Source organism: Artemia sp. Qi Xiang Cuo, unplaced genomic scaffold (assembly GCF_049724085.1).
Source record: "Artemia sp. Qi Xiang Cuo unplaced genomic scaffold, ASM4972408v1 HiC_scaffold_2954, whole genome shotgun sequence".
Classification (NCBI taxonomy): Eukaryota; Metazoa; Arthropoda; class Branchiopoda; order Anostraca; family Artemiidae; genus Artemia; species Artemia sp. Qi Xiang Cuo.
The window spans coordinates 2,060,358-2,085,402 of record NW_028300808.1 but is presented as its reverse complement, the minus strand read 5'-3'; the positions used below and the strand labels follow the sequence as shown (position 1 = coordinate 2,085,402).

At 34.7% G+C, this 25,045-nt stretch overlaps 2 pseudogenes; one reads left to right on the top strand and one right to left on the bottom strand.

Moving 5' to 3' along the window:
* Nucleotides 1-20,017, bottom strand: part of LOC148938369 (uncharacterized) — a 21,864-nt pseudogene extending 1,847 nt beyond the window's left edge.
* A 1,477-nt stretch (nt 20,018-21,494) lies between these two features.
* Nucleotides 21,495-25,045, top strand: part of LOC148938368 (uncharacterized) — a 131,537-nt pseudogene continuing 127,986 nt past the window's right edge.

Below are 25,045 nucleotides of genomic sequence, written 5' to 3'. Positions count from 1 at the left end.
GTTAGGTTATGTTTAAGTACAGCGGGTCTGCAAACAAAATGTGTTAGCTACAATTATTCTACATATTATGAAGATACTTTCTTAAGATTTTCCTACATAAATACTTTTCCCCTCAGCCCCCCCCCCCCCCGCCTAGTATGCAAATATGTAGCCCACATTTTATAAGTCTAATGCATCATACCATCCGTAACTTGGATATGAAACCGGTATTCTTAGGTTTAACCTAAGCGTGATTGTTGAGTATGTTCCGTTTAATTAAAAAGTACCAAAAATTCTTGGGAGGGAGGGGGCTGAACCCCCAATTTCATGTCATTACTAGAGGAGAATTGATGATTTGGTCAGATAGTCGAGGACAAATATTTGAAAGAGAGATTTGGACATTCTTCGACAGGTCTTCTTATCAAAGTGAGTTAGTTATGGAAGCGCTAAGCGGCTTTATCCTCTTGTGAATAATAAAAGATAACTCTTAAAAGTAATTGGGATTCATTGTTCTGCTCAAGACGAGTTGCACTACGTTTCCCAGAATTATTTGTACAGGTTTGGTTACATTTGGCATCTTTTAACATAGCCTACCCGTCTTGGTGAGAGAAACACTTCTCATAATGATCTTCGTGAAAAGTTTCACTTTGAATCTTTGCAAGGTGAACGCTCTCAGAAGATGTAGGTAAATACCCTTTTTTCCCAATTTTGTATAGAAATTTGTCATCTTAGGGGAGGGGGGGTCTAAAAGTCTCATTATGGTCTTTAAAAACTGAGCACAAAGAATGACTGCCAAAGAAGCACTTTTGCGTCATTTTGACATATTGTGGGGTCTGTGACGCTTCACACCCTCTCTGATTAAATTTTGGCACTTTCTTCTGAGATGACACGTCAAAAAAAAAACTTTTTAGATAGTTCAGTACAAGTACCATTATATATGGACTTGACTGGATACGAAATATTACGGATGCGTGTTTTTTTCCAAGAGGGGGTCGTATCGAGCCAATTGTTCTAAAAGATCGGAAGACGGTCACTTGAACGGAAATTAAAAGTTCTAGTGTCCTTCTCAAGTGACCAATAAGACTGGAGGTCATTTCGCCCCCCTCACGTCCCGTTTTTCCCACAACTATTTTATCGACATTTTGAAATAGCCATTCTATCAAGCATAGTTTAATGGTTACATAACCGTGCCTCTGGAGATGACTTGAGCCTCAAAGCTCCCGGGGGAAAAGCTTTAAGTCATAAAATTTACTTATTATTTACAGATAATATTTGTTATTTGGAAGTATACTGACATTTTTGAGAGAGGGTATTTTTTGTGTGAGGGGGTAATTTACACAGATAGAACTTTCTGTTAGGAGGAAAGTTTCTGGGGATAAGCTTACAAGGGAAAATTTCACAAAGAGAAAATGGCCAGAAATCGTGTACAAAATTCTAATTATTTGTCTTACTGTCACTTTGGCGACTCAGTTTTTTATGTGAAGATGTTCCAGGGAAATTGTTTGGGGAAAATTTTTGAGGGTTTGGAATTGTTTGAGGGATTTTTTCGGGGGAGGGGGTATCCAACGGTGTAAATTCTCCATGGGGGAATTTTACGAGGGAGAAACTTTCCATCAGGAGGATGAATTTCCAGGAAAAAAATTTCATATAGTGGGATTTCCGGTGTGATTTGAAAACAATCTGAAATTTAATGAAAAATAAGTGTTTTATAAAAATAAATTTAGGCTAAGGAAGTTTACCAGTTGAAATTGTCCGAAATTTCAAGGGCGGATTTTCAACGAGGATGGAATGTCCAGGGAACTTTTCTCGAAGGAGGAATATTTTAATCAGGAGGAACTTACCATGGAGAATTTTTGTGGGGGGGATTCTCCGTGGGGGGGGGGGGGGATTTCTCTAGATTATTTGTAGAACGATCAGAAATTAAGTAAAACAACAAAGGACTTTGGTACTTGTCTAGAATCCGGTAAGACGCGAGAAGTGAAGTTTCGTTAATGCTAATGGAATAAAACAAAATAGGATAAAAACATAATAGTTCAGAAACGAAGTTGGATATATATTTGCGCATTAGGGGGTGGGGGTAAAGCCAAGCATATATTAAATACGTAACCTAACCTAACCTAACCCAGCATAGGTACCTTTTAGTCCCCTTAAACCCCAAAAAATTAAAGTTTAAATATAGTTCCCGGAGTCAGAAACCCTTTGTTTTTACAGCGTCTCATATGAATTTCCGGTTAATGCCTATCTGATCTTCACAATACAGTTCTCGCGCGCTTACCGGATACTGGACAAGTACCAGGATTTTTTCAACTGAAAGTAAGGAGCAACATTAAAACCTAAAACAAACAGACTTTGTTCCGTATATGTTCTGTATATGATTTCCCCCCCTCAGTATCATAGCCTTTACACTAAAGTTTGACTTTTTGTTGTAAATCTTTAAGAACGACTCCTGAAATATAAGGGCCGTTTAAGTAGGATAATTTTTTTTTTAAGTACTAAGAACTTTTGCACTAAGAGCAAGGTATTCAGGACGAGGTACCCCCCTCATTGACGGAACAATTTCTGCTATTTTTGTTTCTAATACTGCTCCTTATGTTCAGTTGAAAATCATGTTTTTTTCCTTTTATTTGATTGAACTAAGCGTCCAGTGTTAATGAGAAATAGGCCAAAAAATGAAACCTGACAAAATCAGCAGTAGTATCGCTCCTCTGCTTTTAAAGAGGCCCCTCCTTTCTTCCTTTAAGATGAACTCTCAAGACCCAGGTGCTATTAATTTTCTTCGAGATGCAGGTGTTACGTAACAAAAATGTTTACCTACGTAATTGGAGTTGAGGGTGACGCAATCTTGCCTGACTTTGCTTCAGTATTATTTCTGAATCGGAAGGAAAAACATCTTATTTTAAAAAGTTAAGACGAAATATCCAAAGAAAACGTGTGTACATGATAGATTTGTAGTAGCATTGAATGCTGAGAAAGAGAAATATTTGAATTATGAAAAAAGCACTGATGGCAATCTTATTGGATATATATGTGTGCGTTGCCATGACATGAAGGAGTTAAATTTCATTGGACTAACGAGAAAATTCAAGTGTCATAAAGGTGGATATGTAAGATTAGTAACTTATTATATTTAGAGAAGTTAGTCTTGAAAGAGATTACAAACCTAAGACTTTTAGTTGATCAAGAAGGTCGACTTCTTGCTGATGGTAAAACGTTACCCGTTGATAGATCTTATCATCATCCTACTTCTATTACCGTGCAAGGAAACATAAAAAGGAGACAAATGTACTCCCGCAAAATTTTGCAAAATATATCTTGTCTAGATGGCAAAACTGTTACCTATATAAAAATAATTTCCTAATAGACACAGAAATTGTGACTAAACTAAAAAGGGCACTAGCAGAGATTATCTACAAGGAAATTAAAATTGAAATGATGAAATACAACCCCCGTGCAAGCACCAATGATAGTTTAGCCACGATCACATTCATTGAACCATGAATCAATCTATAAAAAAACAGTAATTTTGTTAATAACGAGATTCTTAGTTAGTCTATAACCGGTACTGAGAGTGTCAGGATGAAAAATGACTGGATTTGAGAACCAAAAAATCTCACGGAATCTAGTAAAATTGAAAAAATGTTTAATTGTAGATGATGATTTTCTAGAGTTATCTCTTCAAAGGGAAAATATTTTCTCAAAGAATGCATACCGATTTAACGAGAAATGAGTCTCCATCTTTGGACTATTGTCTGAGACTTATGTGTCGTGGCCCCCAGGCAATTAATCAATTTGTAGATATATTAATTGAAACAAAACAAAATGATATTGTGATTTTACTTTTAACCACTACCTAGACGGCTATTTTTACAAGGCAACAAGAAATAAGTTGACATTTAAAAAAAATCTGTCTAAAAAACATTTTTGACGTCACTCCTCCTCCTAGAGGACATTCATTTTCCCCTGTCTGTTTCTTTTTGAAGTGAGACATTGACTATCGAAAAATGTTTTATAAATGTCCATTATGCTTGTTTACATTGGGCAGCTGGTTATCCTGTAGGAGTTGTACGTTTGTTGATGCCTATAATGAAAAGTGTAGATTATGCAATCCGTGTAAATTGCACAGAGTGTACGTAGTGCAAATTAAAGATTGTAATTCCTGTCTTGAAGAGATTTGCAAATCTCATACAAGAGGTTTCCTATGCTCCCACTGTCCCTATGATAAATATGATCGATCGCAAAATACTTACCCTGTCATGACTGCAAAAAAACCCAAACGTGATTTTAGCTCATTTTTAAGAGACTGGTATCGTCGTGGTTTTTAATTGCTTTGGGAAAAAGAACCCGGTCTACGCTTCAATTGCTGGAATAATAAAAGAGTCTGGGTTTTAGGACATCGCTATAAAGATACAGGCTACTATGATTATAAACTTACAGACTTTTATTTGGCTCTTACAGAAAAAGATTCTTCGTATGAAAATTCAGTGTGTGACATTGCTTTAAATAAGCATATTGAAACACGTGAATTTTAAAATATGAATCAGAATAGTATTATTGATTTTAGGAACAGATATAGTAAAATAACGTTACAATATCTTGCAGAAAATGGAACCCTGACTTTGCCTACCAAGATGAATACAAGTTGAATCCTAAAAAACTGCTGCCACTTATTGTTTCCGATGACTACCTACACGTGGAAGAAAAAATCTATAGAACACAGTGTTTTGTACATACAAATTTTATGAATAATCAAATTTACAAACATTTTAAAAATATTTCCCTCCTAGGGCACTTAAACTTATATTATACAGTTATGAAAGAGTATTTTCAACTAGAAAGTCGTTCAATCGAGGGTTGTCACCATAAATGCTAAGAAATTCACTGTAAGTATGTCCACGACATTGGAATACAAAATATAATAGTACATGTAAGGATCCAAATTGAATACATTCATTATTTGATTTGTGTTCATGATGTCAATTCTAATAGCACACTGCCATCGGGGGTTATTTCCCAAAATGTTTCAAATTGATTTAGCAAGATTAATGCAATACTCTCCTACAATGGTCCGGCAAAAGTTGACTCTAAGCGTATTGTACCCGTTCGCACAATAATCATATCTTGGGTACCGGACAAATCCAATACAATGATACCATGAGGTTTTGCAAAAATTTCTTCGGTTATAACATTTTCAAATAATGGTGAATGTCTATCTAGGGATTGCATTGCCAATTTATATAAAGTCCTGTAAGAATTATAAAAATAAATCCTAGGAAAATAAATCCTTTTTCGATCTAGCAATTTTTCCTTTCTTTTTCTTCTTTGAAGTTTTACGCTTCAAGGCTGAGTTGAGAGTGATAAGGTGTCTCATGCCCTTTTTCAAATTTTTACACTTTGTCATGATTTCAATCACTCACCGAGGGATCACACGCTGGACCTTTGATTTTGTGGAACAGTTTCTTTAAAGTCCTCCCAGAGCCCCAATCATGAGTAGAAAGGGGGTGTAACTCCGAACAGGGCTCCTTATATGGGCAAAGAATACGGACGGGGCTCCATATATGGGCAAAGAGTCATTAGGGAGAACACGTGGCTAATGGGGTCAATGACCTCTTTTTCCAAGGTCGATTTATTTGATGTTTCTATGTGTAATAACTCCAGAACGAAGGTTGCACATGCGCATTGAATTCTAACGAGAACAATGTTATTGATCTAGGACTCGAGGGGGAAGTGAATTTCCGAGAACTTGATTGCGTAATCGATCGTGAATGTCATGGCGTCCAGAAATAGTATTTGTTATTGTTGCTCGAGGCGAATGTTATGATCCAGAAATAGTATTTGTTGTTGTGGATAAAATTGTTCAATGTTATGAGTTCCCCGGAAACAGTTAGATCACGTGTTTCCTTCTCAGCCAATCAGCGAGTCGGTTACATCCTCCTTCTCAACCAATCAGAGGCCTGCTTACATATAATTTTACCCATTACATAACAATTCGCCCTTGAGATTTCGTATATAACGGACATGCAATGTGATTAAATTATCAGAAAGTATTTTGACACTGTGTAAACAACAATGGATAAATTAAACTGTTTAGAAGCATTGACAGCCGCAATTAGCAATGTAAGTGCATTTTTATTTTCAAACGAATTTTCCTTGGACATCCTCCATTATATTCAGCTAAAACGTAAATATATTCCTTTACCCAACCCCCCCCCCCCAAACCATACAAACATCATTATAATCAATGGAAAACGCAAAATATATTCTTTTTACCCTCGAAACCTAACCCACCTCCCCTCCCCCACTGTTTTACAATCAAATTCTCGCAAAAAGAAAAAATTCTCTTTTCGTTAAAGTTTGACTTTTCTCTATTGTATTCCTTTCTCTAATGTGATTTAAAGTGTCTACTGACTTCCGTAAATTTTTAATGAAAATGCCGCTCTGTTTTGACACAAGACTCCAATGTGAGGCCTATAATTAGCTGTCACCCTTTTTCCGGTGTGTTCACGCTATCCGTCTAGTCAAAGGGTTTTGTTTTGGCTGTCAAATTAAAACAGTTTTAAGCAACAAGAGATTGCTGCATATTAAGCTTGTAGTTTCATAACCTTGTATTTGTCGGAGAAGCGGTGAAAGAGATTATTTTTAAATTAAGTTTAACAATATATTTACAACATTATGTGAAAGGGGGGAGGGGGCAATACATTGCTTCTAACAGCTTCGTTGTAAGTAAATTATGTAAAGGGGGAGGGCAATGCCTTCAATTCTACCGCCATCAGTGTAAAATGAAAACAAACTCTTTGTTCGCATTAAATGTAAGGGTCTTGTATTTGTCAGAGATCCGTTTAAAGAGATTATTTTAAAATTAAGTTTAACAATATATTTAGACCATTATGTGAAAGGGGGGAGGGGGCAATACATTGCTTCTAACAGCTTCGTTGTAAGTAAATTATGTAAAGGGGGAGAGCAATGCCTTCAATTCTACCGTCATCAGTGTAAAATGAAAACAAACAGTGCAGGGCTAGAAAAGTCTTTGGGAGTTGCATGTAGCTAATATTATGTATAAATTGAATAGCATTTTAACCTATGTTTGCAAAATATATGCCTACAGGTCGATGGGTTAACGATCTAATTTAAAGCCTATAGACCGGAAAATTTAATTTTTTTCTAAATGTTAAAAATAGAAACAATGATTCCTATCCTATGGCTATAGACTACTGATTGTCTAATAAAAACGTTTGATTTCTAAACCTAATATATTTCTCGCGAAATTTTTACTTTTTGCTTTACTGAAAAGAGATAAATTACATGGATGAGGGTACTAACTTTCTTTCTGTAAAAAAAGGGCAAATTATTTTGATACTAATTTTTTCTCTTCTTTTTAAGGCAAATTATGAAGAATGCGTGCCCCCTCCTTCCAAGGAAGCCAGAGAGGGTGAGGCAGCCACATCAGTGCCAGCCCCAATGCAGCCTGGCAGAAAGTTAAAGAGAGAGTGGGCGGCTAACTACAATGCCGAAGCTACGCAAGATCGTGAAATAGCCGGCCCAGCCGCGCAAGAACATAGCGCAGCCGTCCCCTCCACCCTCCAACATGCACTACCTGGATCATCGGGCACCCAAGCCCAGACGGATTATGCAAATGTAAGCATTTTTTTCCTACCTTTCTATTTCTTTCAATGTTTTTTTCTTTTTCAATCCCAATATAAACTTATCTCAGCGGGATATTAACCCCTCACCCCCCAACAATTGTTTTAAATTTATCTCCCTCGGAGATATCTAAATATAAAGTAATTTTTTTGCAAAGAAACCACTCTTTTCTAATCTTTGCTATCTTCTATGCATTCCCCCTATCTCTTTGCCGCTATCTCATAAGCGAATATTTTTCATGGGTAATTTCTATTAATGCTCACCATTTGAAACTCAAAATCCCCTATTTTTCACAATTGAATATCACATATATTTTTAGGTACCTTTGAAACATCGACTGCTCTTTTTCACCTAATTTTGAGTGAGATTATCCCATCTGTCACATATTGTCGTTATAATTTACACTTAATACTTCTATCGTGTCAGGTTTCGCTCCTCAATAGCATGTAGAACTCCATGTCCTAATATTAATTTTGCAGACAATTTTTTCTCCGCTATTTCAGAAAACACAAAATTACGCAAAGGCCATTGAAACCTTGATTGACTAAAACTGCTAATGTATAACAAAACAGGGAAAGGAGATGCCAAAATTATTTATAATCTCGCACGGGGAGCTTTATGTCAAAACATAGCGGGTTAATGCCTAAGAAGTGTGTGGGGAAAGCGGCTTAACGATTCTCAACATTTTGAATTTCAAACTCGTTCATCTAACCTCCATAATTAAACTCATGTGTTTACCGAAGCTGTATGGAATTAGAAATATTTCAACTTTTTTGGGACATTATGTAAATGGCCGGGAGCCACGGTGGGGACCGGGAAGTGCTGTGAAATGAAAATGAAATGGCTATGAAATAAAACATGTACAAGAGGAAATTCAGAAAAGATGCAGTTTTTTTGGTGTGCAAGCTGTTTATGTTAAGGGTAACGTGCCAACTGATAAACTTTTACTAGAAAAATGTGATAAAGACATAGTATTATTCAACTAGAAGACTTCAAATGTGAGAAATACCTGCATTCAGTCCATGACCCAGAAGATGAAGTTAGATATTTCGCTCAATGGATACCGGAAAAGATACCTGACATGGAAAAATGCATCAGATATCCAAAGTCCTAAACTTGCTCCTCCTCATATCAAATGGATTAAGCTTTTTTTTTTTTTAAATATGTCATTATTTTTTTTTCAAATGTTTTTAAATATGTTTAAGCAATAAATATCTTAATTCTCAACCGTTTTTTTATTCTTTAGAATAGTCCATCGCCATGAAAATTATACTTTCAGATTCAACATGCCAGGGAACACACTTTCAAGTTCAGCATGTTGGAGAACCCTAAATAGTCACCCATAAAAGGTAAGTTAACCCTAAAAGGTTAAAGAATTTCCTTGAAATTACACTTTCAGATCCAACAGGTCAGGGAACAAACTTTCAGGTTCAGCATGTAGGAGAACCCTAAATGCTCATCCTTAAAAAAGGTAAGTTAACCCTAAACGCTTAAAGAATTTCTCTGAAATCACACTTTCAGGTTCAGCATATAGGAGAACCCTAAATGCTCACAAAAGTTAGAAAAAATACAAAATATTCCTTTATTACCTCTGCAAAACGGATAAAAATGAAGAATTCATACACATTTTCAACTAGCTAAGGGTAAGTGCTTTAAATATGAGCCATTCCGTTGCGAAAACACACAAAAGTTAGAAAAAAAGCAAAAAATTACTATATAAACTCAGCAAAACGGGTATAAATGAAGAATTCATACACATTTTCAACTAGCTAAGGGTAAGTGTTTTAAATATGAGCCATTCTGTTGCGAAAACACACAAAAGTTAGAAAAAATACAAAATATTCCTTTATTACCTCTGCAATACGACTAAAAATGAAGAATTCATACACATTTTCAACTAGCTCAGGGTAAATGATTTAAATATCAGCCATTCTATTGCGACACCACACAAAAGTTAGAAAAAATAAAAAATATTAATTTATTACCTCTTCAAAACTTATAAAAATTAATAATTAATAAACATTTTCATATTGATAAGGGTAAATGTTTTAATTATGAGCCATTCTGTTTCGAAAACACACAAAAGTAAAATAAATGTGAAATGTTCCTTTATTACCTCTGCAATTCGGCTAAAAATGAAGAATTCATAAACTTTTTAAAATAGATAAGGGTAAATGTTTTAAATATGAGCCATTCTGTTGCGAAAACACACAAAATTTAGAAAAAATGCAAAATATTCCTTTATTACCTCTTCAAAACGGCTAAAAATGAAGAATTCATACACATTTTCAACTAGCTAAGGGTAAGTGTTTTAAATATGAGCCATTCTGTTGCGAAAAACACACAAAAGTTAGAAAAAATATAAAATATTCCTTTATTACCTCTGCAAAACGGATAAAAATGAAGAATTCATACACATTTTCAACTAGCTAAGGGTAAGTGTTTTAAATACGAGTAATTCTGTTGCGAAAACACACAAAAGTTAGAAAAAATACAAAATATTCCTTTATTACCTCTGCAAAACGGCTAAAAATGAAGAACTCATACACATTTTCAACTAGCTAAGGGTAAGTGTTTTAAATATGAGCCATTCTATTGCGAAAAAACACAAAAGTTAGAAAAAATGCAAAATGTTCCTTTATTACCTCTGCATTATGGATAAAAATGAAGAATTCATACACATTTTCAACTAGCTAAGGGTAATTGTTTTAAATATGAGCCATTCTATTGTGAAAACACACAAAAGTTAGAAAAAATGCAAAATGTTCCTTTATTACCTCTGCAATATGGCTAAAAATTAAAAATTCATACACATTTTCAACTAGCTAAGGGTAAGTATTAAGTGGTTAAGTGGCGTGCCACTTAACCTGATGTAAGTTAACCTAGAAATGTTAGGTAACTTAACCTAATCTAACCTAACCTGACCTTGGTGGTGAGGGTCCTACCCGTGTTAGGCTTTCGGTCCCGTGGCCCCGGGGTTGGGGGGGGGTCACCTTGAAATGTTAGGTAACCTAACCTTGGTGGTGGGGGTCCCACCCGTGGTAGGCTTTCAGTCCCCGGGGCCCCCGGGGGTGGGGGGGGGGGCCGTACGTAGGCTAGGCTAGTTTAACCTAAATTAACAAAAGCTAACATAAACTAACATAACCAAACAATACACCTAAATTTTTGTTGAGGGGGGCGGGAGCCCCCCAAAATAAAAAACCTTAACAAAAGAGGCTGCCGTTAATTAACCCAACCTAACATAATCTAACCTAACCTAACCATACACCTAACTTTTTGTCTGTCTCTAACCTAATTCAAGGGATTTCAAGAGCGATGGTTGAGGCGGTGGGGGAGGGGGGGCTAGAATTCTTCATTTTTAGCCGTATTGCAGAGGTAATAAAGGAAGATTTTGCATTTTTTCTAACTTTTGTGTGTTTACGCAAAAGAATGGCTCATATTTAAAACATTTACAATTAGCTAGTTGAAAATTATTAATAATTTTTCATTTTTATCAGTTTTGAATATTTAATGAAGTTCCATTTTTTATTTTTTATAACATGTTTGTTTTTTCTAAAAAGAATGGATCATATTTAAAACACTTACCCTTAGCTAGTTGAAAATATGTATGAATTCTTCATTTTTAGCCGTTTTGCAGAGGTAATAAAGGAATATTTTGTATTTTTCTAACTTTTGTGTGTTTTCGCAACAGAATGGCTCATATTTAAAACACTTACCCTTAGCCAGTTGAAAATGTGTATGAATTCTTCATTTTTAGCCGTTTTGCAGAGGTAATAAAGGAATATTTTGTATTTTTTCTAACTTTGTGTGTTTTCGCAACAGAATGGCTCATATTTAAAACACTTACCCTTAGCTAGTTGAAAATGTGTGTGAATTCTTCATTTTTACCCGTATTGCAGAGGTAATAAAGGAATATTTTGTATTTTTTCTAACTTTTGTGTGTTTTCGCAATAGAATGGCTCATATTTAAAACACTTACCCTTAGCTAGTTGAAAATGTGTATGAATTCTTCATTTTTAGCCGTTTTGCAGAGGTAATAAAGGAATATTTTGTATTTTTTCTAACTTTTGTGTGTTGTCGCAACAGAATGGCTCATATTTAAAACACTTACCCTTAGCTAGTTGAAAATGTGTATGAGTTCTTCATTTTTGGCCGTTGTGCAGATTTAATCATGTAAAATTTTGGATTTTTTCTAACTTTTGTGTGTTTTCGCAACAGAAAGGCTCATATTTAAAACACTAACCCTTAGCTAGTTGAAAATGTGTATGAATTCTTCATTTTTAACCGTTTTGCAGAGGTAATAAAGGAACATTTTGTATTTTTCTAACTTTTGTATGTTTATGCAATATAATTTCACATAAAACACATATTTCACATTATCGAGATTAAATTGCGGTTTTTCCCTTCAAGAATTGCCATATTGCATATTTAAAAAATGTACATCGTGCTATTTTTCAAACTTTTGTTTGTTTATGCAATATTATGGCTCAGATTAAAAACTCTTACCCTTTAGATAATAGAAGATCTTATTGTATCCTAAATTTTTATACGCTAATCAGAGATCCACCCGTAGCATATTGCATTTTTCCTAACTTTTGTGTGTTTTCGCAATAGAATGGCTCATATTTAGAACACTTAACCTTAGCTAGTTGAAAATGTGTATGAATTCTTCATTTTTAGCCGTATTGCAGAGGTAATAAAGGAACATTTTGAATTTTTTCTAATTTTTGTGTGTTTTTCGCAACAGAATGGCTCATATTTAAAACATTTACCCTTAGCTAGTTGAAAATGTGTATGAGTTCTTCATTTTTAGCCGTATTGCAGAGGTAATAAAGGAACATTTTGCATTTTTTATAACTTTTGTGTGTTTTCGCAATAGAATGACTCATATTTAAAACAGTTACCCTTAGCTAGTTGAAAATGTGTATGAATTCTTCATTTTTATCCTTTTTGCATAGTTAATAAATGATTATTTTGTATTTTTTATAACGTTTGTGTGTTTTCGCTATAGAATGGCTCATATTTAAAACATTTACCATTAGCTAGTTGAAAATGTGTATGAATTCTTCATTTTTAGCCGTATTGCAGAGGTAATAAAGTAACATTTTGCATTTTTCGAACTTTTGTGTGTTTTTCGCAATATAATGCCTCATATTTAAAACATTTAACCTTAGCTAGTTGAAAATGTGTAGGAATCCTTCATTTTTAGCCGTATTGCAGAGGTAATAAAGGAACATTTTGCATTTTTTCTAACCTTTGTGTGTTTTCGCAAAAGAATGGCTCATATTTAAAACACTTACCCTTAGCTAGTTGAAAATGTGTATGAATTCTTCATTTTTAGCCATTTTGCAGAGGTAATAAATGAACATTTTGCATTTTTTCTAACTTTTGAGTGGTTTCTCAATAGAATGGATCATATATAAAACACTTACCCTTAGCTCGTTGAAAATGTGTATGAATTCTTAATTTTTAGCAGATGTGCAGAGGTAATAAAGAAATAGTTTGTATTTTTTATAAGTGGTGTGTGAAGTCGCAACAGAATGGCTCCGAATTAAAACACTAACCCATAGCTAGTTGAAAATGTGTATGAGTTCGTCATTTTTGGCCGTTTTGCAGAGGTAATAAAGGAATATTTTGTATTTTTTCTAACTTTTATGTGTTTTCGCAACAGAATGACTCATATTTAAAAAACTTACCATTAGCTAGTTGAAAATGTGTCTGAATTCTTAATTTTTATCCTTTTTGCAGATTTAATAAATGAATATTTTGTATATTTGCTAACTTTTGTGTGTTTTCGCAACAGAATGGCTCATATTTAAAACAGATACCCTTAGCTAGTTGAAAATGTGTATGAATTCTTCATTATTACCCGTATTGCAGAGGTATTAAAGGATTATTTTGCATTTTTTCTAACTTTTGTGAGCATTTAGGGTTCTCCTATATGCTGAACCTGAAAGTGTGTGATTTCAGAGAAATTCTTTAAGCGTTTAGGGTTAACTTACCTTTTTTAAGGATGAGCATTTAGGGTTCTCCTACATGCTGAACCTGAAAGTTTGTTCCCTGACCTGTTGGATCTGAAAGTGTAATTTCCAGGAAATTCTTTAACCTTTTAGGGTTAACTTACCTTTTTATGGGTGACTATTTAGGGTTCTCCAACATGCTGAACTTGAAAGTGTGTTCCCCGGCATGTTGAATCTGAAAGTATAATTTTCATGGCGATGGACTATTCTAAAGAATAAAAAAACGGTTGAGAATTAAGATATTTATTGCTTAAACATATTTAAAAACATTTGAAAAAAATAATGACATATTTAAAAAAAAAAAGAAGCTTAATCCATTTGATATGAGGAGGAGCAAGTTTAGTACTTTGGATATCTGATGCATTTTTCCATGTCAGGTATCTTTTCCGGTATTCATTGAGCGAAATATCTAACTTCGTCTTCTGGGTCATGGATTGAATGCAGGTATTTCTCACATTTGATGTCTTCTAAGTTGAATAATACTATGTCTTTATCACATTTTTCTAGTAAGAGTTTATCAGTTGGCAAGTTTCCCTTAACATAAACAGCTTGCACACCGAAAAAACTGCATATTTCCTGAATTTCCTCTTGTACATGTTTTATTTCATAGCCATTTTCATTATGTGGTCGTACGGTTTTGGTGTAAAAGCCATTTCGATTTATAAAATTTAGTGTTGGACCCCATCTGTTTTTCTCGTACTTATACATATTGTATCTGATGTTCCATTTATGGCTATGAATTTCACGTCGTTGATTGTCTAGGAGTAAGAAAGATGCTTCTAAAATAATGCCAGTTTAGGAATATTTAAGACCAATATATTCCGTGTCAATCACACCAAACATTATTATATCTGAAAAAAAAAGTGCTTAATTTAAATAAATATGTAATGTTTCTGAAACTCTAATAAATACAGCTCACTTTCATAGAATAAACTGCGCTTCTCGGGGGCCCGCATCGCTTCCCGCGATGCTTCTCGGGCCCGTGGCGCTTCTCGGGCCCGCGGCGCATCCCCCGGCGCTTCCCAAACCTTGCCCCACAGCGCTTCCCGGACCCCTCCGCGGCTCCCGGGCATTTACATAATGTCCCAAAAAGTTGAAATATTTCTAATTCCATACAGGTTAGGTAAACACATGAGTTTAATTATGGAGGTTAGATGAATGAGTTTGAAATTCAAAATGTTGAGAATCGTTAAGCCGCTTTCCCCCCACACTTCATAGGCATTAACCCGCTATGTTTTGACATATAGCTCCCCGCGCGAGATTATAAATAATTTTGGCGTCTCCTTTCCCTGTTTTGTTTTACATTAGCGGTTTCAGTCAATCAAGGTTTCAATGGAATTTGCGTAATTCTGTGTTTTCTGAAATAGAGGAGAACAAATTGTCTGCAAAATTAATATTAGGACATTGGAGTTCTATATTCTATGTAGGAGCTTAACATGGCACTATATAAATATTCAGTTTAAATTAGAACGACAATATGTGACAGATGGGATAATCTCTCTCAAAATTAGGTGAAAAAGAGCAGTTGGTGTTTCAAAGGTATCTAAAAATATATGTGATATTCAATAGAGAAAATAGGGGATTTTGAGTTTCAAATGGTGAGCATTAATTGACTTGAAATTACCCATGAAAAATATTCGCTTATGAGATAGCGGCGAAGAGATAGGGGGAATGCATAGAAAATAGCAAAGATTAGAAAAGAGCGGTTTCTTTGCAAAAAATTACATTTAGATATCTCCTAGGGAGAGAAATTTAAAACAATGGTTGGGGGGTGAGGGGTTAATATCCCGCTGAGATATGGTTATAGTGGGGTTGAAAAAGAAAAAAACAATGAAAGAAATAGATAGGTAGGAAAAAAATGCTTACATTTGCATAATCAGTCTGGTCTTGGGTGCCCAAAGAACCAGGTAGTGCATGTTGGAGGGTGGGGGGGGCGGCTGCGCAATGTTCTTGCGCGGCTGGGCCGGTTATATTACGATCTTGCGTAGCTTCGGCATTGTAGTTAGCCGCCCACTCTCTCTTTAACTTTCTGCCAGGCCGCATTGGGGCTGGCACTGATGTGGCTGCCTCACCCTCTCTGGCTTTCTTGGAAGGAGGGGGCACGCATTCTTCATAATTTGCCTTAAAAAGAAGAGAAAAAATTAGTATCAAAATAATTTGCCCCTTTTTTACAGAAAGAAAGTTAGTACCCTCATCCATGTAATTTATCTCTTTTCAGTAAAGCAAAAAGTAAAAATTTCGCGAGAAATATATTAGGCTTAGAAATCAAACGTTTTTATTAGACATTCAGTAGTCTATAGCCATAGGATAGGAATCATTGTTTCTATTTTTACCATTTAGAAAAAAATTAAATTTTCCGGTCTATAGGCTTTAAATTAGATCGTTAACCCATCGACCTGTAGGCATATATTTTGCAAACATAGGTTAAAATGCTATTCAATTTATACATAATATTAGCTTCATACAACTCCCAAAGACTTTTCTAGCCCTGCACTGTTTGTTTTCATTTTACACTGATGGCGGTAGAATTGAAGGCATTGCCCTCCCCCTTTACATAATTTACTTACAACGAAGCTGTTAGAAGCACTGTATTGCCCCCTCCTCCCTTTCACATACTGTTCTAAATATATTGCTAAACTTAATTTGAAAATAATTTCTTTCACCGGCTCTCTGACAAATACAAGGCCCTTACTTTTAATGCGAAGAAATAGTTTCTTTTCATTTTACACTGATGATGGGAGAATTGAAGGCATTTCTCTCCCCCTTTACATAATTTACGGACAACGACGCTGTTAGAAGATTTGTTTTGCCCCCTCCCCCCTGTAAAATCATGGGCTATCTATATTTGTCAACTTACTATGTAAATAACATCCTTATACAGATCTCTGACAAATCCATGGCCCTTACTGTTAATGCGAAGAAAAATTTTGTTTTAATTTTAAACTGATGGTGGTAGAATTGAAGGCATTGCTCTCCACCTTTACATAATTTATTTACAACGAAGCTGTTAGAGGCAATTTATTGCCACCGCCCCCCTTTCCCATAATGTTCTAAATAAATTGTTAAACTTAATTTAAAAATAATCTCTTTCACCGCTTCTCCGACAAATACAAGGTTATGAAACTACAAGCTTAATATACAGCAATCTCTTTTTGCTTAAAACTGTTTTAATTTGACAGCCAAAACAAAACCCTTTGACTAGACGGATAGCGTGAACACACCGGAAAAAGGGTGACAGCTAATTATAGGCCTCACATTGGAATCTTGTGTCAAAACAGAGCGGCATTTTCATTAAAAATTGACAGAAGTCAGTAGACACTTTAAATCACATTAGAGAAAGGAATACAATAGAGAAAAGTCAAACTTTAACGAAAAGAGAATTTTTTTTTTTGCGAGAATTTGATTGTAAAACAGTGGGGGGGGGGTTAGGTTTCAAGGGTAAAAAGAATATATTTTGCGTTTTCCATTGATTATAATGATGTTTGTATGGTTTGGGGGGGGGGGTTGGGGTAAAGGAATATATTTACGTTTTAGCTGAATATACTGGAGGATGTCCAAGGAAAATTCGTTTGAAAATAAAAATCCACTTACATTGCTAATTGCGGCTGTCAATGCTTCTAAACAGTTAAATTTATCCATTGTTGTTTACACAGCGTCAAAATACTTTCTGATAATTTAATCACATTGCATGTCCTTTATATACGAAATCTCAAGGTCGAATTGTTATGTAACGGGGAAAATTATTTGTAAGCAGGCCCCTGATTGGCTGAGAAGGAGGGTGTAACCGACTCGCTGATTGGCTGAGAAGGAAACACGTGATCTAACTGTTTCCGGGGAACTCATAACATTGAACAATTTTATCCACAACAACAAATACTATTTCTGGATCATAACATTCGCCTCGAGCAACAATAACAAATACTATTTCTGGACGCCATGACATTCACGATCGATTACGCAATCAAGTTCTCGGAAATTCACTTCCCCCTCGTGTCCTAGATCAATAACATTGTTCCCGTTAGAATTCAATACGCATGTGCAACCTTCGTTCCGGAGTTATTACACATAGAAACATCAAATAAATCGACCTTGGAAAAAGAGGTCATTGACCCCATTAACCACGTGTTCTCCCTAATGACTCTATGCCCATATATGGAGTCCCGTCCGTATTCTATGCCCATATAAGGAGTCCCGTTCGGAGTAACACCCCCCCTTCTACTATCATGTAGTGTAGAGAACTCAAAATCTGCGGCAACCGGTAATATATATTTTGTAACCAGGGGTAAGGCAGAGCGAAACAACTTAGTAAACCAATGACCGACACCGTAACCGGACATTGAAGAACGACCCCTGTAATAGTCCATTCCATGACCCAATTATTGTAATCCAAGAGTAGCAGCATAGCAATCAATATCAGGGCAAAAAAATGTATTTTTCTATTAGCCATCTCACTGAATGGGTCAAAAATTACTTATAATCTCAGCCAAACCTTTTGTGATTGCTAGAGGATCCCAAAATTCACTTCTTAATGGTAACTGACAGAGCTCCAATTACAAAGTGTTAACTGGAATGTATTGAAGACGCTTTATATTGTAGTGGTGAATGTGTTCGTAACTGCTTTTTCGTTCAAGAATACATAGAAGGGGGACATTGGTATTAACGACTCTCGATGTCTCGACAAAGAGACAAAACAAAAGACATCAAGAAAAAATAAAGAAATCACGACTGCTCCATGCAAATCCAAAAAAAAATCCATTGAAATCATAACCAGTGAAAAGAAATCGAGGGAAATTCATAGAAATCATAACCATTACACAGAATTCCAGACGAATTCATAAAATTCAGGACCAAGCTTAGAAATCCAAACCTAACCATAGAAATCAAGATCGAACCACAGAAATCAAGAACAAACTGTAAAAATCATGGCCAACCTCTAAAAAATCATGATCAATACATAGAAACCTCAAAAATTCATAAAAAATCAAGACTAAACTGTAGAAATTAAAGCCATTCTCTTGAAATCCGAACAAATTTATAAAAATCAAGACCAAACTGTAAAAATCAGGGCCAACCCTAGAAATACAGACCAAACTATAGAAATCAAGACCAAACTGTGGAAATCAAGGCCAACCTCTAAATAATCATGGCAAATACATAGAAATACCAATGAATTCATAAAAATCATTACCAATACACAGAAATCATAAGCAATACATAGAAACTCACGCAAATTCATAAAAATCAGGGTCAACCCTAAAAATATAGACCAAACCAGAGACATCAAGACAAAACTGTAGAAAACATGACTTGTCCATAGAAATCTAAAAACCCCCCATAAAAATCATAATCAATGCAAGAAATTCAGGAGAATTCATAGAAATCATTGCCGATGCTTAGAAATCCAGACGAATTCATAACAATCAGTTCCAATCCTAGAAATCCAGGCCAAACCACGGAAATCCAGACCAAACCATAGAAATCATGACAAAACCATAGAATCGAAGACCAAACTGTATAAATCATGGCCAACCTCTAAAAAATCATGACCAATGCATAAAAATTCCGATAAATTCATAATAAATCAAGACCAAACTGTAGAAATTAAGGTCCTCCTCCGAAAATCCGAACAAATTCATAGGATTCAAGAAAAAAACATAGGAGGGGTAGGAGGGGCGTTGGGTCTTGGAGGGGGAAATGGGATCCTCGATTTGAATTTGGTGGCCCAAACTCATGCGCAAGACCCCGGTAATGGAAAACCATTGTGCTCAGGACCATTACATTACAAAAAGGACACCTACTCGGTTGTACTCATTAGAATCTTTGAAGATCGAAGCAAGTTTCATTAACCATCAAATGAATATATATGTCCAGCAAGCGTTTCAAATCACCATGGTATGCATATTCTCGGGATTATACTAAAAAAAGGGACTGGAAACAGATCACTGTTAACATTTAAAATATATCCAAATGAAAAACTGATTCCATAAATAACTTGTTATGATGTAGTACGCTTTACACTAGTTGGCCAGGTCCCAGAAATAATACATTGATTGCCTTGTTAGCCAGCATTGATTACCCAAAAATTAATTGAGACATGAAAAAGTAGTGCATAAAATATTTTTAATGTAAATAATTGAAATAAATAAAATAATTTAAATGATTAAATTTAAATAAGTAAATTTAGATTGTCATCATAAGAAAATAAATTCATTGAATCTATTCAATAAAATACTTCATTATGTGTTCTCTTGACATGGCACTTATTCCATTTTGTGGTCATACATGAATTTTAACATGGATTCAGCTACAACTTCATCACACATTTCATCATTGGCATTATTGGCTTCATTGACTGTATCTGCTGGTAAACCATTGATCATAAGTATATTTAATGTGATTTTAAGACTTAAAAAAAGTTGAAAAAATTTCAGTTTCACTTCAACAACAAAAAATAAGTAAAAAAATGTCACTACTAATATTATTTTTCTAATAAAAAAAATTATGACTTACATATTTATATTACCCTTATTTTAGATCACAAGTGAGTTTTTTGTTATAAGTATATTTAATATGATTTTAAGACATGGAAATTTTTTTAAAAAATCAGTTTAAAATAATCTAAGTAAAACAAAAACGTTCAGAAGAAGAAATTATTAAGATTCGCCTCAAGGGTTAGACTCGCAAACCACCCAAAGGCGGTTCCAATGTGCTTTTTAGTTTTCATATTGCTCTTTATCATCCTTTGAACTTCAAAGTTCCAATGTTTTCTACGAATCGAATTCAAAAAATCAAGAATGGCTATTACAACAGGATGATTTTTAAACTAAAAAGAACATATGATTTGCAAACAGATATAACACAGTGTAAGTGTAAATTCAAGGAGTGTGATTGGACGTATTACAATTTTTGGACATCGAAACAAGTTTCATTAACCATTAAAGGAATTTGCTGTCAAGTAAGCATCTCAAATCACAGTGGTATGCATATTCTCGGGATGATGCCAAAAAAGGTGCCTGGAAACAGATCACTGATTACACTTACCATATCTCCAATTGAGAAATTTATTGCACAAATAACTTGTTACGATGTAGTGATGCCTAACACAAGTTGGCCAACGTACCAGAAACCATACATTGATTGCCTTAGAATGTATTTCTCAATGATTTGTCTTTCATCAATGTCATCAATTTTTTCATCAATGACAGTCAAGTAACTTATTATTTTTTTACAATTGGAAATCATGGGTCTCGCATTCGATTCATTTCTACGACAGACATTTTACAAAATCAATGAATAATGCTTTTAATCTAAACTATATATCGTTGGTAAAGAACACTTGTCGCCATCTATATCTGTAGTTAACAACAAAGCCATCTATGACTTTGGTTACGTAGTCGACAGCATTGAGGGAATCACCACTAAACTTTTTCTTGATCTTAATCCACTAAGGATGGGCTCAGAACCATTACATTACAAAATTGATACTTGGCTGGTTGTAGTCATAATCAAGTATAAATAATAAATAATCGGCTCGATAATATTAGAGTACAAAAAGATCTCTACCAATTGTATATTAGAATCTATATCAAAACTTCGTTTAGTAGACATCATGTCACTTCAAACTCTTCAATTATTGAATAACATACTTGCCAAACGAAACTCAGATAGTAATGCTTCCATTAATTTTCTTATCGTCCCAAAAAATGAGATAACGCCATATGGTGGCACTGGCCACTCGGAATGTTAGGATATGTGTGTCGTAGGAATGAGAGGATATGTTTGTCATAAGAATGATAGGATATGTGCGTCATAGGAATGATAGGATATGTGTGTCATAGGAATGATGTGTGTCATAGGATGGGCCCCGTAGGACCAATTGAGGTATATGGAGGAAAAAAAGTTTCCGGACCGACGATCGATGCACTGTGTCATATGACTTATTGTCCTATGGGCTCCGAAGGACCAATTGAGGTACATGGAGGATTAAAAAAAAAGTGTCTGGACCGGCGATCAATGCACTATTTGTGTCCTAGCAGTGCCTAAGCGGATACTACTGAGGCCTAACATTATCGCCAATAAACCATTCTTATACACACTAAACAGTTTCCCTTTAAATTTTTTTCTATACACAAAATAAAAAATCGAAGCTGTGTATTGTCCACTTTAATTTTTTAAACTTTTTAGAGCACTGAACCACACTAGAAGACGGCAAATTTCCGCTATCAAATGACAATTTATGCACCAGCACATTCAAAATCAGAGACTTGGCATCCTTAATAGGCACTTCATTTAGGCCCCAAAGTAATAATTGCACATATTATTGCGATTTCATCAATAAACGATTGACTGACTACTGAATTCATTTCCTCGTTAAATTTATTAATTATCTCAGATTGGCCTGCCACAATATTCTTCAAGACCAGAAGTTCTGATTTCACAGTTGGTGTTTTGTTTTTTTTAGTTATTTTTTTTGCATATTATTTTATATCGATGTAAAACAATTGGTCACTGCTCCTAAATAAGTTTTTATCTCCAAGACATTATGCTTGAGTTCCTAAATATTTGTATTTATGGACAGGACATTTTCAAGGATTTTAATAATATTCTCTGCATTTGGCCTCGTGCTATCAGCGAGAACGCTACTATAAGAATTACTTGTAGATTTCTTCACCGGGTCCGATAATTTAGCTTCAATTCGATTACGTTTGCCTCTGCCTTTCTTTTCCCTAATAATGGAATAAAAATAAGACCATTCGCCTACCTTTATATGAAATTATTTTTTACCCATGCTAGTTCGCAGCGTGCAATTTACATATGGTGTTAAAAGGCCACGGCTAACACCCAAATAAGGAACTTTCTTTAATAGAAATCGCTGGCCAGAAATTACAGGATGCAGGAAACTCCTCATCCAATTATCAATTAAAGTTATTTCATGCCCTAACGAGTATTAACAGAGTCACAAAAATTAAATTGTATCTGCTGCGTTAGGTTAAATGCAGTCAAACAAGTTCAGTCATTACCGGCTGAATGAAAAACTGTGGCTGGTCATCGACAGTAGTTACTTTATTGTATATTTTCATTTAGTACTAACAGTTTTTTGCCATGAAACTACCGAAAAAAAGGCGTTTGTCAATAAAAAAACACTAAGAAAGATATTTTTTAAGATGAAGGGGAGGGTAAAACCTGGAGGGGGGCATGTTTTATTCCATACATACTTTTTGTATTAATGAAACTGCTTTTTAAATATGAACCTGAATGCACCTATTAAGTATCCATGAACAAATACACAAAAATATGCAAAATTACTCCTAAATATATTAACATAAAACTCTGAATAATTGGCAAGCATGACTGAGTCAAGAGTACACATAAAGTATAGAATATGGACTCCTTCTAAAAATGAATTTAACATTACAAATCTTATTAGGGGGGGGGGAGGGTAAAGCATAGCATATATTAGATACCTAACCTAGGCAGGCCTACCTCCCCCCTAAACCCCAAAAACAACAGTTTAAATATCGTAAACGCAACGAAAACCACGCTTTGCATTGCATTACTCTATAGCGGTTTATTATAATATATAATAGAATAAAGCATAATAAAGTATAGTATAAAGTATAGAATACTTTACGGTCAATAAAGTATAGAATATGGACTCCTTCTAAAAATGAATTTAATATGAAAAATCTTATTCCAGCGGGCAAGGGGTTTTCAACTTTCAGAAATCCAGTACAGCAAATAGTGTGTGCTAAGCATGGTGACAGTATAGCAAGCGTGAGAGAGCTGTCCATCACACATGACACTCCAATATGTACACTAGACAACAGAGGGGCCTACTCATCGCTGGCGTTAATTGATGCTTGATTACACCAGTCATTGGAAAATTATATGGGTTATATATGAAAAATGAATGACGGTTCCCTCTAGCTTGACCCCCAAGCTAACTCAACACAATTGAACTTGACTTAAAAGGCAGTATTTGAAAATGAAAATCGTTCACGTTTCTGAATATTTAAAAAAATTCTAATTGGCATATAAAATTCTGTTTGGCATTTTTTTTTTCTGACAGACAAAATTACTTTGAAAAATAGAAACAATTTATTCATGTGTGTCTGACTTAAGAGAAATCTCTAAGAAAAGAAAAATCTAGGAGTAAAAAATACTGAAGAAGAAAATCTTCAAGAAAAAAGAATCTCTAAGAAAAACAATCTTGAAGAATTTTCACTATTGACCGTCTATTTTGCACATTTAGTTCAATATCTCCTTTGACATTCCCTGAAAATTTCAACTTGACATCCTTAGCTATCCCTGAGATATTACAAAAGTGCTTTTTTAATGACCTTGATACATATGTCTTTTGATTTTTCTTTTACCCCCCGTGACCATTCTTTGAAAGTTAGCTTAATAGACTTAGAGGTTCCTGAGATATTGTTAATATTTCCACTATTGACGGAGTTTCTTCACATGGTGTCTTCCGGATTAATTAGATGTCTACCTAAATATTCCTGGAAAGTTTCAACTTAGCATCTACAGCTGATCAGATATGTCCGTTTGACAGCGTGTGTTTTGATTTATCTGAACATGCAATGAAAGCTTCAACTCAATATCCTTAGCCGTTCATGAAATACTGCAGGTACGCCATTTTTACAACATGGATTTCTGTGTGACAGATTTTTCTGACAGAAAAAATTACTGTGAAAAATTAAAACAAGTCATTCCTGCATCTCTGACCTAACAAAAATCTTCAAGAAAAAAAAATCTGGAAGTAAACAAAATATTGAAGAACAAAATTAAAAAAAAAAAAATTTAAGAAAAAAAATCTTGCAGAATTTTTACTGTTGACGATCTATTTTTGCACATTTAGTTCAATATTCTCCTTGATATTGACTGAAAATTTCACCTTGACATCCTTAGCCGTTTCTGAGATATTATTAAATAAAAAAACAATTTTTTTCAACTGAAAGTAAGGAGCAACATTAAAACTTAAAACGAACATAATTTATTACGTATATAAAGGGGGCTGCTCCCTCCTCAACACCTCTCTCTTTACGCTAAAGATTTTTAGTATATTCTATAAAAGCGTCTAATTATTCTGATTAAACAGCCCTTGTGTTTCAGTAGTCATTCTTAAATAATTGGCAAACAAATCAAACTTTAGCGTAAAGAGCAAGCTGTTGAGGAGGGGCCAACCCCTCCTCATATCGGGACGGGTATTGTAAGGAATGGTATTATAGGAACAGGTACTGTAGGGACAAGATTGTAGGGACAGGTATTGCACATTAAAGGGGGTGGAGTAGAGAATTCATTTCAAGTCTAACTAAAAACTAAAATTTTTATAAATGTACAAATAAAAACAAAAAGCAATAGAAATTAAAAAATCGAGTCAAGTTAGAAATAATGCATTACAA